Source organism: Miniopterus natalensis, chromosome 10 (assembly GCF_054644295.1).
Source record: "Miniopterus natalensis isolate mMinNat1 chromosome 10, mMinNat1.hap1, whole genome shotgun sequence".
Classification (NCBI taxonomy): Eukaryota; Metazoa; Chordata; class Mammalia; order Chiroptera; family Miniopteridae; genus Miniopterus; species Miniopterus natalensis.
Genome location: NC_142090.1, coordinates 29865014 through 29877809, shown reverse-complemented (window position 1 = coordinate 29877809; position 12796 = coordinate 29865014).

The window sequence follows — 12796 nt, the reverse complement described above, 5'->3', positions numbered from 1 at the left end:
GACTGGGCTGATGCTGCAGGATGCAGGCAATTTAGAAGAGCAGAAGAAAAACCTAATGAGAAGCACTCCACTTCATTTTTGGTTTGGAGAGCAAAATAAATGGTTTTGAGAGTCTCCTTCAATAAGCAAGCATTTTGTTAATAATCCAATCCATAGATCAATAAAGACTGAGGAGATCTTTCTCCAGCCATGTTAATAATGTTCTTTTGGCCCTAAGGGGGACACAGTCTTCTTAGATGTCTTTTAGCTGAACTCAGTGTAAATAGAGACAATTTTCCCTGTGGTTAAATAGGTGTTCAGCTACCAGCAGCTTTTATAATGACAATAAGTAGGAGGTGAAAATGTTAAATGGAGTAGGAGTATTATTGAGGGGAGGCTCAGCAACTTCATATTTTCAAAGTTGAATAACCACTAGTTTGATAAAACTGTTCAATATGACACATGCTTCTATGTTAACCAGGCTTTTCTTTATGGAAGTCCTCAGTCAACATAATTAAAATATATTTGATAACTTAGAAATATTTGCATTTACATGTTCTCTTTGCCCTGGCCAGTGTGGCTCAGTTGTTTGCGGGTTTGGTTCCTGGTCAGAGCACATACCTAGTTTGTGGGTTTGATCCCTGGTCAGAGAGCATACAGGAAGGCAGCTGATCTATGTTTCTCTCTTACATCAATGGTTGATGTTTCTGTGTGAGTCTCTCTCTCCTCCTTCCCCTCTCTCTAAAATTAATAAGCATGTCTTTGGGTGAGGATTTTAAAAAGTTTTTTTATAGTCACCCTATCTATAGCTAAGTGATGATCAATGAGGAATGCAATGGTTACTTTCGAAGGATGCTTTGAAGGTGAGAAAGAGAAGGAAAAATAGTATGGCTATTAAGCAATGAGGTTGTCATCAACACAGTGGGAGTCAGGGATACTCCACCCAACTGAGCCACACTGGCAAGGGCTAAAATTTATCATTCAAATGGAATGCTTTTGAAAATGATAGAGATGCTCTTGATAAGTACTTTGGGAAAATCAGAATAAATGAGAATTGTCCTGGGAAACCAGATGTATATTTATTCTAACTATATACTTTAGAATAGTGAAGAATTTGTAATTATTTATTCATCATGGAAGTAGACAGATATTCTTGCCTAGACCAAATGGTAACTAAAAACAAGTCCTTTTGAGTAAATTAACTCTTGAAGACAGGGCTCATCTAATTCATCTTTGCATCTCCAGTGTTCAGCTCACCTATGGGAAACAGGTTTCAGAAACCAGTCAAAATATTGGGATCTGCCTCTAATTAACCAATCAATCCACCTGATACCAAAGTTGTCACTTGGTGACCAGGCAACCTCGAAATGCTATTGAGTAGGCACCACCTCCCAGAGAGGAAAACAGTTTAATAAAGTCATATAAGTCATTTCTTAGGAAATATCAAATTACTTTTACAAAAATCAGAGACTCTGAAGAAAAGAAACACAATAGTCAAAATCTGGACCTTTCTTCACATCCCAGCCCAAAGCTGAAACCCCTTAGTGTAGCACTACTCAAACTTAATGTGTATATAAATCATCTGGAAATTTTGTTAAAATGCAGGTTCTGTTTTGTAGTCTGGGTACAGCCTGAGATTATGTTTTTAACAAGCTCTCAGGAATGCTAATGCTGCTTGTCCACAGACCACACTCTGAGTAGCAAGGGTGTCAGAGTATTTCAAATCTAGCATTGGTATCACTCCTTACTTTTAATTGTTTACTTCCTTCAGTAGGCCAAGCACTCCTTTGAGACCTTAAAGTATTTCATTCATGTTCCCAGGCCTTACTTAGCTGTGCCCCTGGCATGGCTCTGTGCCTAACATATGGTAGAAGTTCAATATAATTTTATTGACTGAATGATAGAAAGCAGTTCAATCTGTGTCTTCTTGTAGAAACTTCAGCCAGTAAATAACTCCTTTCCTTCTTTAGGAGAACCTACTGGATGGCACTGCCTTGTCTTGGTATATGACACACAATTTATCAGCATATTCTTTTCCCTTTCAAAGCCAATTTCAAATATGATTTTTCTTTCAGAAAAGTTCCACTGAGTTGAATGGTCTCAGACTGCAGCTAGTAAACCCACCTTAGCTTTAACCCTTGACCAAGAATGCTACCTAGACCCAAACTAAGACATCAACTCAAGAAAGTGCTCTCTATGGATTTACCTATTCTAGATATTTCATATGAAAGAAATCCTATAATATGTGACCTTTTGTGTCTGGTTTCTTTTACTTAGCATAATGCTAACAGTATTTCTTGTTGATCATATGAATTCCAGAAATTATGACCAACTCTTGGTAAGTATCTGAATAAAACCTAAATCAACTTTCCCTTGAATTATACAGTAGTTGTATTCCTGGAAAATCTGTGCATATTAAAGACATTCAGAAGCAATTGGAACTAGTTGTACAACAGTTGCCATCACAGGTATTTCACCTACATGAATGTCCCTTAGTATATTTGATAGTCGTATGGACATGGAACAATATTTTCTTGTGTCTCATGAATTCCTTGATCCCACTTACTTAGTTAGTGCCAATTGGTCCTCCAATCTTTTTTTTTTTCAGGCAAAACCATTGCTCCTACAAATTTATAACATGTTCTTTGTTTGAATTGAGAACCACTGCTCACAGCCTCAGGGACAAAGCACCTGTTCTACCTCTTTAACGCCCATCCTTTCACCCATGTTCTCAGTCAGCGCCCTTCTTGTTTCTTTTAGATACTTACTCATCAATTATTCCTTTTCAAATAATTTCAACTTTTCCATTTGTTGACTCTGCCTTGGCATCTAATGACTCTCTTTTTCTCTCTTATTATTTAACTATCAACGTCATGAATAGAATAAGTTATATTGTAATTTTACCTTCCTATTCACCCCCCCACTCCATGCCCTTCAGACTTTCTGTCATCATGTCCACATAACTGCTTTATCAAAGGCTCCAATGCATTGATTCTTTTAACCCTAAACCTTCTACCACTAATCCTTACTTTGTCTTCTCTATGGCATCTGATACTGCTCCTCCTGGCTCCTCAGGCCTCTCTATTGCTCAACTGTACTCTCCTTTCTCTCTCATTCTCTGGACATAGCTCAAATGTTCAGTGAAATTTTCTGTCTTTGTCCACATGCTGATGATTCCTGAAGCTCTATTTCTAATTATATTTTTCTTTGTATTCCAAATTTTTCTGCTGAGTTCCAGACTTGCACATCCAACAGCCTATAGTAACTGTCATGTGGATCTACCAAACTTATAACATTAAAAAATGCAGTTCTGAGTTAATGACCAACACATTCAGATGTGTGCTCACTGCCTTCCTTCTGATTCTTACACTCATTACCTTTCTGTAACACACCATCCAACTGGCATTCATGACAGAAACCAAAGCCATTTTGTACTTTTTCCCTTTGACACCTGCATTCTTCCCATTCCCCCTCTCATCATTAAATATCACATATCTTCTTTTTTTCTTTACCAGCCATCTCCACTATTATTGCTATTCTTCAGGCTTTTGTCATCATGTAACTGAAAATGCATGTTAGGCTGCCTGCCACAGTGAAAGCCAAACTCATAAGACCAGTGCCAGTGCAAAAGGAAAGAGATTTTATTCAGGTGCCCTCTCAAAGGCCATCGCCCTTTCCTGCTCAAACTCCCAGTTCTTATAGGGATAAGGAGGGGAAGGCTCTTTTTTTTATTCAATTATCTCACTAGCTTTTGACATGCTCAGATCTTGTCCATTCATCTTTCTAGCTATTGGCATGCTTGATGTAAGAACCTCCTTCCCTCTGTGCCATCTTGGCCAGTGGTGGAAATTCCTCAGCGCTCCCTGTCTGTTGTAGAGATGCCCACAGCATTCAGCACTCCTCCCAATGCTGGACACAGCACACACACATCCAGGTGAACCAGTTGGAGTCCATGGGACACTCCTGGATCCTGGTGTGCCTGCATCCTCTGTGCTGCCCCTGCACAGCCAGCCCCTCTGAAGTTGCCAGCCAAACCCCCACTCCAAGGGATGGGTGCCTACAGTAACTATCCCCCCCTTCAAATCTCTGGACCCTAGTAATCCTACAAGGGTAAATTGATGGAAGGCTCACCTTCTGTACTTTCTTCTTGCTGTCAAGGGGCATAGTCTTACCTATCTGCAGGTCCAGAGATTCTTGCTATCTGCTAAAGGAAGAAGGGGTCAAGAATGGGGGAAAGCCTTTATGTGAGGAAGGAGGACTGCTGTCTTTGGAAAGCAGCATACACAGTGCCTAGAGGATGGAACTGCTGAAAATACAAAGCTGGTAGACTGCTTCATATATTTTAAAAAGCAGTGTTGCTGATGGGCTTCCAAAGTAAAACCTATTGTGTCAACAAACAATCAAGCATTTAGTGAAGGGTATGCTTAGTAGTGCAGGTGATTGTAATGAAATCAGAAACTGGAGAGACTACAGTTTCCCCATGATCTAGTTCTGAGCAGAGCATTGAATGGCACACACAAGAGTGGGAAAAGTTTGCCATGGAAGCAACTATCTGGGAAATTCAGACAAAAGCATTAGTAGTCCAAGCACGGGCATAAAGTGCAGCAATTTTTTAAAAATAGTAATAAAATAAAAAGTAACATTGTAACTTAGCTCTGGAAGGTGCTGTCCTTTCCCAAAAGAGAAATTTTAAATTTCTTTCAGGAGTGCAGGTCCAGCTTTCCCTTGCAATATTAACAGAACAGCAAGATCCCAGTCCTCCTCAAGTGGTGCCTGCTTTATCAGTGTGTGGTGGATCCAGGGACTGAGTCCAGTGAACTTTAGGGAAGAGTGTTGTCAGCAGGACATCATAGGGACTGGTCCATTGCTCAGCTAACTGCTGTTCAGGACCCTGTGTCTTCCAGGTCTTTAGTAAAACTTGGTCTCCCTGCTGGAATGGGTGTAAGGGCTCGTTAGGCAGATACATCTGCAATGAGCAAACTTGTGCAAAGTTGTTAGTATTTGCCCTAACTGTTATGTATTTTGTTTGACTATTATTATTTTTTAATCTTCACCCGAGAAAATCTCCATTGCTTTTCAGAGAGTGGAAGGGGGTGGGGGGGGAGAGAGTGAGAGGGAGAGAGAGGGAAAAAGAGAGAGAGAGGGAGAGAGAGAGAGGGAGAGAGAAACATCAATGTGAGAGAATACATGGATTGGTTGCCTCTCACACATACCCAGACCAGGACTGGGGATCGAGCCCGAAACCAAGGTATGTGCCCTTGGCCAGAATCGAACCCTGGACCATTTGGTATGCAGGCCAATGCTTTAACCACTGAGCTAAACTGGCTAAGGCCATGTTGTTTGGTTTTTAATTCATGTTCTAAATCTAAAGGAGGTGTTTCTAAAACAGAAACTTGAAAGGGTCTCCCATAAACTATTTCAAAAGGGCTTTAATTTAAGCCCACTTTGGAGCACTAACCTAATCCAAAGTAAGGCAATAGGGAGTGCCTGGTCCCATTTCAAATGTGTTTTCTGACATATTTTTTCCAGGGTCTTCTTTTTGTGTGGTTCATTCTCTCAGTCTTATCCGTAGGATGTGTCTCCGAGATGCACATAGTTTCCATTGAGTCTGTAGTGCTTGACCTATCTATAGGGAGATTTCTGAATTGAACAACAGTCCATTCCCACTTTGAATGCTGAAAATAAGTCCAAACCTAGTAATTATTTCTTTGAGAAGGAGTTTTGCTTCCTTAGTTGCCTTCTCCGTTCTAACGGGGTATGCCTCCACCCATCCAGAAAAGGTGTCTACAAAAATTAATAAAAATGTAAAGTTTCCTATGGTTTTAGGAATCTGTGTAAAGCCAACTTGCCACTCCTCAAATTGGCGTATCCTTTTATATCACACTCCCTTCCCTGTTGTGGCACATTATGTCTTAAGATTGTTTTGGGCCAATATCTGACAGGCTTGGGTAATCTTCTGAATGGTCCTTGGTAAATGAGGGCCTTCCAAATGTGGTTTAATGAGCATGATTAAAGCATACCTTCCACAATTGTTCCCTTCATGTAGGCGTTTGAGGATAAGATATACTAGAGTTTCAGGGAGTAAGGTCATACCATGAGTCTTAAACTTCCACATAGAATTAGGATCAGTGTTAGAGATTCCCCATTAATGGGCCCATTCCTTATCTTGTTCTATGTAATGAGGTTTAAAATCTGACAAGTCCAGTTGGGGAATTAAAGCCCCTAGAAGTAGCAACCTTTGGGCATCTTGTCTTGCTGCTTTATTGGCAGTTTGGTTTCCCTGGCTTGTTTGGGAACCATCCTTCTGTTTTCCAGGCAGTGAATTATGGCAATCTAATTTGGTAGATTAACAGCCCATAGTAATTTTTAAATCTCTTTTGCATGTTTGATAATATTTATTCCTGAGGTCAAGAGCCCTTTTTCTTTCCATATTGCCCCATGGGCATGGACTACCATGAAGGCATATTTAGAGTCACTGTAGATGTTAATATCTCTCCTAGGGATAATTCTAAGGCTCTGGTGAGGGCTTTCAGTTCAGCCTTTTGTTCTGAGGTTCCTGCAGCCAGGGTCTGGGCTCCTATTACATTGTCTATTATGACGAACTCATACCTGGCTCGCCTGGACCATTCTCCATGAAACTGCTCCCATCTGTATATAATTACCAGTCAGGTTCTGTCAGCAGCTGGTCAAATGGATGTGGTCTGCTGGAATAAACTTTGTCAATGATTTCTAAACATTCATGTTGGGCATCTGAGCTTCCCTCTGAGTTTCGAGAATAGGGTGACTGGATTTAAGGTAATGGTAGTTTGTAAGGTAACATTTGGGTCATCTAATAAAATTGCCTGATATTTTCTCATATGCCCTGCTGTCAACCAATACCCTCCTTTCTGTTCTAAAAGGGTTAGGACCTGTGTGGTATAAATACCATAATAGGTTCCTCCAGAGTGAATTTCTCTGCTTTCTGTACAATGTCTCCAACACACAACTCCAAATCTATGGGACACAATGAAAGCAGTACTGAGAGGGAAGTTCATAGCACTACAAGCATACCTCAAAAAACAAGAAAAACTTCTAATAGAGCCTTTAACCCTACAACTTAAGAACTTAGAAAGAGAACAACAACAAAAAAGCCCAGAGTAAGTAGAAGGAAAGAAATAATAAAGATAAGAACAGAAATTAATGACATAGAGACTAAAAAAAAAACCAAAAGATCGATGAAACCAAGAGCTGGTTCTTGGGAAAGATAAACAAGATTGATGAACCTTTAGCCAGACTCATCAAGAAACAAAGAGAGAGGACCCAAATAAACAAAATCAGAGATGAAAGAGGTGAAATAACAACTGACCCAACAGAAATACAAAGGACTTTACAATGTCTCCAGTGGCTGCTATTGCCCAAAAGCATGCAGGCTATCTTTTTGTCATGTAATCTAATTTCTTTGAGAGATAGGCTTTGGGTTGATGGATATTTCTCAGGGTCTGGGTTACCCCAAGTCTAATATTTTCCTTTTTATGAATGTATAATTGGAAATGTTTCTGTGAATTAGGCAATCCTAGTGTAAGGGCCAGAACTAGTTTTTCCTTCAAGGTGTCAAATGCTGTCTGACAGTCTCTTGTCCATTCAAGAGATTCAGAGCCTAATCTTTTCAAAGACTTATACAATGGATTTTGCTATAAGGCTAGAGATTGAAATCCAAATTCGGCAAAACTCTGTAATCCCTAAGAATCCATGAAGCAGTCTCCGATTCTCTGGGATTTTTATTGTAGTGATGGCTTGTTTTTAATCAGCCATCAAGCTCATAGTGCCCTGATTCAATTGGAATCCCAGGTATGCCACCTCTTGTTTGAAAATCTGGGCCATGTAAGGTGGTACTTTATATCTTCTCTTTGCCAAAGGATTCAGGATTGTAATGGTATTGAGCAAACAGTCTTCTTAAGTATTGCTAGTTATTAGTAAATTGTGTACATATTGTAGAAAAATTCTCAATTTCAATTGAATAACCCTTAAATCTTTTGCTAATATTTCCCCAAATATGGTCAGGTAATTCTTAAATTCTTTTGGTCATACAGTCCAACAATATTAGAGCATGACTTTTGTTTCTGGGTCCTGCCATTCAAAAGCAAACAATAGTTGAGCCTATTCATCTATTGGGATGCAGGAAAAAGCATCCTTAAGTCTAGGACTGAAAACTATTTGCTATCCCAGGCACCATAATCAACAAAGTATAAGGTATGGCTAGCATAGGATGAATTTCCTAGACAACATTTATGCCTTAGTATCCTGTACAAATCAATTTTCATGAGTGAGGCTTTTTGATTGGCAAAATGGGAATGTTATAGGGAGACTGGCATGGCTGAATTAATCCTGATTTTAAGAATTTCTGCAATACTAGTTGAATTCCCTCTAAAGCTTTCCTTCTAAGGAGGTACTGTTTCTCCTGTGGGATACATGTCCCTTCTTTTAGGTTAATTTTTACAGGTTGGATATTAACCACCCTACCTGGGTTTCCTTCAGCCCAAACAGTCCAGCCAACTTGCTTGTAGATCTGACGTGGGAAGAGCCTAGCTCTGGGTTCTTCCGGGCTAGCTAGGAGCACCTGGAGCTGTAAAACATGTTCTGGAAAGACTTCTAAACATAATTGCAGTTTCTCAGGGGGAAAAGTTATTTGTACTTGCAATTTACAAAGTAAATCTTGGCAGAACAATCGAATCGGGCAGTCTGGCATGTAGAGAAAACTATGCATATGTTTTTGATCCCCAAGCTAGCATTCTAGAGATTGAAGGAATGCCTGTTTTTGTAATTGTCCAGTCACTCCAGTAACTGTCACTGCAGCTGAACTTTTCTTGGTTAGTTTTGTATTTAGCAATGAGTATGTAGCCCCTAAATCTACAAGGAAGTAATTACCTAGGTACCCACTGTCAATTGTAACCAGGGCTCCAGCCATACAATAGTAATATGTCAGGAGGTGTCTAGGGGAGCTGCTGGGCGTTCAGATTTTCCAGTCCTTTCTAAAAGTTCTTGGCAAGGATTTCTATCCGTTTCCATTTTCTTTTTGTGTCCCAGGCAGTCTTTTCTCCAATGGCCTCCTTCTTTACAATAGGTGCATTAATTGGCATTTTCTCTTTTCCTTTCAGGTCCTGCCTCTTCTTCTGATTTCCCTGCACTGTTTCTTTAAAAAACAGTGACCTACTTTAATTTTCTTGTTTCTTGAGCATGGTAATCTTCAGGAGTCAAAGCAGAAAAACCTCTGCTGGCACAAAAATACACACCCAAATCCATAACCATAGAAAGACCCAAGACAAGGTGGAAACATATAAACAAAACATAATTCCATTAGCCGAAACAAGAGCTGACAATCAAGTCTTAGCATCCTTTTTTTTTTTTTTTAATACCACATCTTTTATGTCATACTTTTATGTAATAATTTGAAAAACTTATATCATTTAGAAATTTTTTTTGAGTTATTTTTTTAATTTTTGTTCAAAATATTACAGATGTCCCTTTTTCTCCCCATTGACCCATTCCACCTTGCTCCATCCCCCTCCCCAGGTGCTCACCACACCACTGTCTGTGTCCTTGAGTTATGAATATATGCATATAAATTCTTTGTTTAATCTCTCCCCCTCTACCCACCTGTCCCCCTTCATTCTTTTGAGCATCATCAGCCTGATCCATGCTTCCATGTCATAGAATCATTTCTGTTCATCAGTTTGAGTTCTTTAGATTCCACATATAAGTGAAATCATGTGATGTTTGTCTTTCTCTGACTGGAATATTTCACTTAGCATAATATTCTCCAAGTCCTTCCATACTGTCCCAAAGGCTATGAGATTCTTCTTCTTTACAGCTGCATAGTATTTCATGGTGTAATGTCCCACAGCTTTTTTATCCACTCATGTACTGATGGACACTTGGGCTGTTTCCAGATCTTAGCTATTGTAAACTGCTGCTATGAACATAGGGGTACATATATTCTTTCTGATTAGTGTTTCAGGATTCTTAGGTTATATTCCTAGAAATGGGATCTCTGGGTCAAAAGGCAGCTCCATTTTTAATCTTTTTAGGAACCTCCATACTCTTTTCCATAGTGGTTGCACCAGTCTGCATTCCCACCAGAAGTATACTAGGGTTCCCCTTTCTCCACAACCTCACCAGTACATGCCACTTGTTGATTTGTTGGTGGTAGCCATTCTGACAGGTGTGAAGTGATACCTCATTGTGGCTTTAATTTGCATCTCTCTGATGATTAGTGATATTGAGCATTTTCTCATATGTCTGTTGGCCATCTGTATGTCCTCTTTGGAGAAGTGTCTATTCAGGTCCTTTGCCCATTTTTTAATTGGATTGTTTGTCTTCCTCTTGCTGAGTAGTATAAGTTCATTGTAAATTTAACCCTTTGAAAATTAACCCTTTCTCAGATACATCATTGGCAAATATGTTTTCCCAGACCGTGGGCTTCCTTTGTATTGTGAGACTGACTTCTTTTGCTGTGCAGAAACTTTTTAGTTTGATGTAGTCCCATATGTTTATATTTTCTTTTGTTTCTCTTGGCCTAGGAGATGTATCAGTGAAAATTCCATTAGATGAGATGTCTTTGACTTTACTGCCTATGTTTTCTTCCAGGATTTTTATGGTTTCGTGACTTACATTTAAGTCTTTTATCAATTTTACGTTTATTTCTGTGTACAGTGAAAGTGGTGGTCTAGTTTCATTTTTTTGCATGTAGCTGTCCAATTATCCCAGCACCATATATTGAAGAGAATGTCTTTACTCCATTGTATGTTCTTGCCTCCATTGTCAAATATTAACTGACCATAATGGCATAGGTCTATTTCTGGGGTCTCTGTTCTGTTCCACTGATCTATATGCCTGTTTTTGTGTCACTACCAGGCTGTTTTGATTACAGTGACTTTGTAGTACAGTTTGATATCCAGTAAAGTGATCCCTCCCACTCTTTTCTTGCTCAAGATGGCTACAGCTATTCAGGGTCTTTTTTGGTTCCACATAAATTTTTGGAATATTTGTTCTAGGTCTCTGAATTATGCTGTTGGTATTTTAATAGGAATTGCATTGAACCTGTAAATTGCTTTGGGTAGTATGGACATTTTAATTATACTAATTCTTCCAATCCATGAGCATGATATATTCTTCCACTTGTTTATATCTTTCTCTGTCCCTTTTTTCAGTGACCTGTAGCTTTCTGAGTATAGGTCTTTTACATCCTTGGTTAAGTTTATTCCTAGGTATCTTATTTTTTTAGTTGCAATGGTAAATGTTATTGTTTTTTTAGTTTCTCTTTGTGAGAGTTCATTGTTGGTGTATAAGAATGCCACCGAGTTCCAGATGGTAATTTTGTATCCAGCTACCTTGCTGAATTCATATCAAATCTAGTAGTGCTTTAGTGGAGTCTTTAGGGTTTTCTATGTACAAGATCATGTCATCTTCAAATAATGACAGTTTTATTTCTTCATTTCCAATTTGGATGCATTTTATGTCTTCTTCCTGTCTGATGGCTGTGGCAAGGATTTCTAATTCTATATAGAATAAGAGTGGTGAAAGTGAAAATCCCTGTGTTGTTCCAGTTTTAAGGCAAATGGTTTCAGTTTTTGTCCATTGAGTATGATGTTGGCTGTAGGTTTGTCATACATGACCTTTATTATGTTGAGGTATGATCCTTCTATTCCCACTTTGCTGATAGTTTTTATCAGAAATGGGTGCTGGATTTTGTTGAATGTTTTTTCTGCTTCTATTGATATGATAATTTTTGTCCTTCATTTTGTTTCTGTGACATATCACATTTATAGATTTGCAGATGTTATACCAGCCTTGCATCACCAGGAGAAATCCCACTTGGTTGTGGTGTATAATGTTTTTAATGTATTGCTGAATCTGGGTTGCTAGTATTTTGTTGAGGATTTTAGAGTCTATTTTGATCAAGGATATTGGCCTGTAATTTTCTTTCTTTGTAGTGTTTTTGTCTGGTTTGAGATTAGGATGATATTGGCTTCATAAAAAGAGTTTGAGAGGTTTCCCTCCTCTTGAATTTTTGCAATAGTTTGAATAGAACAGGTTTTAATTCTTTTTCGAAGGTTTGATAAACTCTCCTGTAAATCCATCTGGTCCTGAACTTTGTTTGCAGAGTATTTTTGATTACTGCTTCAATTTCATTAGTTGTTATCTGGTTTTCTGCCTGTTCCTGATTCAGCTTTCAAAGATTGTATGCTTCTTGGAATTTGTCCATTTCCCCCATGTTGTCCAATTTGTTGGCATATAGTTGTCCATAGTATTTTCTTACGATCCTTTGTAATTCTGTTGGGTTGGTTGTTATATCACCTCTTTCATTTCTGATTTTATTTATTTGGGTCCTCTCTCTTTCTTTCTTGGTGAGTCTTGCTAAAGGTGCATCAATAATATTTACTTTTCAGAGAACCAGCTCTTGGTTTCATTGAATTTTTGTATTTGTTTTAGTCTCGATTTCATTAATTTCTGCTCTGATCTCTATCATTTCCTTTCTTCTACTTCCTCAGGGCTTTTCTTGCTGCTCTCATTCTAGTTCTTTTAGTTGTTGTTTTAGATGGTTTATTAGATGTTTTTCTTGTTTCTTGAGATATTCCTGTACTGCTATGAACTTTCCACTCAGGACTGCTTTCACTGTGTCCTATAGATTTTAGATTGTTGTCTGTTCATTTTCATTTTTTTTTCTTCTTTTCTTTAAAAATGTATCTTTATTGATTTCAGAGACAGAAAGGGAGAGGGGGAGAGAGAGAGAAACATCAATGATGAGAGAGTCATTTATCGAGCCCACAACCCGGGCATG